The 649-nt window shown below is 56.4% G+C and overlaps 1 protein-coding gene across 2 annotated transcripts in view; it reads left to right on the top strand.

Annotated features, from left to right (window-relative positions):
* Positions 1-649, top strand: part of slc16a5a (solute carrier family 16 member 5a) — a 14722-nt gene that overhangs the window by 6221 nt on the left and 7852 nt on the right. The gene's annotated exons all lie outside the window — the stretch shown is intronic.

Raw genomic sequence — 649 nt, 5'->3', positions numbered from 1 at the left:
ATCCAGCTCACCACCAGGTGGTGATCAGTTGACAGCTCCGCCCCTCTCTTCACTCGAGTGTGTAAGACATACAGCCGGAGATCAGATGAAACAACCACAAAGTCGATCATCGACCTCCGGCCTAGGGTGTCCTGGTGCCATGTGCACTGATGGACACCCTTATGCTTGAACATGGTGTTCGTTATGGACAAACTGTGACTAGCACAGAAGTCCAATAACAAAACACCACTCGGGTTCAGATCGGGGGGGCCGTTCCTCCCAATCACACCCCTCCAGGTGTCACTGTCGCTGCCCACGTGGGCGTTGAAGTCCCCCAGTAGAACAACGGAGTCCCCAGTCGGGGCCTTTTCCAGCACCCCTCCCAGGGACTCCAAGAAGGCCGGGTACTTTACACTGCCATTCGGCCCGTAGGCACAAATGGCAGTGAGAGAGCTATCCCCGACCCGAAGGAGCAGGGAAGCGACCCTCTGGTTCACCGGGGTTAAATTTAAACACATGGGGGCTAAGCTGGGGAGCTATGAGCAAGCCCACACCAGCCCGCCGCCTTTCAACGCGGGCAACTTCAGAGTAGTAGAGAGTCCAGCCTCTCTCGAGGAGTAAAGTTCCAGAGCCCAAGCTGTGTGTGGAGGTGAGCCCGACTATATCTAGC

Source organism: Monopterus albus, unplaced genomic scaffold (assembly GCF_001952655.1).
Source record: "Monopterus albus unplaced genomic scaffold, M_albus_1.0 scaffold67.1, whole genome shotgun sequence".
Taxonomy (NCBI): domain Eukaryota; kingdom Metazoa; phylum Chordata; class Actinopteri; order Synbranchiformes; family Synbranchidae; genus Monopterus; species Monopterus albus.
This window is presented reverse-complemented; position numbering and strand designations above follow the sequence as displayed.